The following is a 1,725-nucleotide window of genomic DNA, read 5'->3' on the forward strand; positions in this document are numbered from 1 at the left end:
TAATTCGGGAGCAATCGGGGCCAATCAGCACGGGTGAGTGGTGACGATGACCACAATCCAGGGATGTCTCGCAAGGGATTATTGCTGGTGTTGAATATTCGGGGGTCTAGTATGGGGAATTTCCAGGAGGCGATGGCTTCTCCAATTGATCGGGTGGGGCCGGAACTGATGTCTTCCTTCGGCTGGTGTCTTCGTGATGTCCTGGGGCAGGGGCAGAGGGGCGATGAGGGGAAAAGTCTGGGGAAGGGGTATCCAACGGTGGCGGGATTTACCTTTTAGGGGCAGTGTGTAGTGGGAAAAAATATGTAGAAAAATAATAAAAAATAAATGAATATGCCTCGTCACAAATATTACTTCCATTTGTTATAAATTTTCTACAAAAAATAAGCTATTTTTCCATGCAATTCTTCAAATGATATTTCATAGAAAAAAGTCATCGATGTTGATATTTCCAAATCGATTCGAACATTTTGACATTATTCTTGGAACGTCCTGTGCTAATTTTTAAGAAATGTTAATGCTACATAGAGTGTCTAATAACTTAATGAAAATAATAACCCATTTAATGTATGAAACAATAAAAATCATGAAATGGGGAACAGTTCACGCTTGCATCACGTGTTGGAAAGGCACGGGTATCCTCGATGGCCTTCCGGTAGGCCTCCGGCATTCGTTAGAAACATTCAATTCTTGTCAAGGATGAATTAGGTTCGTGGACATTAGATTGACCCACTTTTCGGTCGAATCCCGAATGTCACTTTTTATTCTTCTGAATCGCACGTCAGAAGACGCTCGAAACAGGACTTTCCCCTGGGATTTCCCACTGACACACAATATTCCAGAAAAATATCCTTGTTTCAGTCATCCGAGCACTCATCACACCTGACGTCAGTCGAACGAGAGTTAAGTGTGAAAATGAGTCATTGAGTAATCGAAAATCGAGAGGATGATGTGCGATTTTATGAACGATATGTTACGTCGATTAGGACAAAACATTTCATTAGAAATGATTTCATAGCAAAATGTATCAAATTCGCTAGGAAATTCTATTCGATTTCTATTGAATTTTTTATTATTTTTTGGAGAATTCTATAGAAAAATTCTGCAGCTTATCTGCGCATTTTTTTCTATAAAAATGTTCAATCTTTATAGAAATGTGTCGGCTCCAATTTTCTATTTTTTTGTTGTTTTTTTAAAATGAGAGTCGAAGAAAAATAGAGTGGAAAAGAACTTGAAAAATTCATGTCGCGGAATTCCTATAGGAAACGTCTCAATAGAGAAATTCACTAGAAAAATAAAATTCAACTGATTTTTTCGGTAAAATATTTTCTATGGAAATTTCCCATAATAAAGCGCTGTAAAGCTGTGGAATTATTCAATAGAATCGGCCAGAATTAATTGAGAATTTTTAATAGAAGCTCAATAGAAATTTAATAGAATTTTCCATCGAATTCGCTAATTGTTCTATAGAATTTTTCCGTCCCCGAGGAAAATTGAAATTGAGAATGATATGTCTGGAAACAATGGGAGCAGCGTGAGGTTGTAAAACTGCAGGTGGGGATTGTTCTTCGGAGATTGAGTATAGGTAGCCTTTAAGTCATATAAATACCAACAATCCAAATACAGTCATAGTTTGCGATCGACAAACCCTTGAAACGTCTAATCGATCGCGATCTGTCGAGTGGATGCAGCAAGGAGGAGAGAACGATATGGATTGTCGTGTGG

Source organism: Diachasma alloeum, unplaced genomic scaffold (assembly GCF_001412515.2).
Source record: "Diachasma alloeum isolate Michigan unplaced genomic scaffold, Dall2.0 Dall_scaffold_00335, whole genome shotgun sequence".
Classification (NCBI taxonomy): Eukaryota; Metazoa; Arthropoda; class Insecta; order Hymenoptera; family Braconidae; genus Diachasma; species Diachasma alloeum.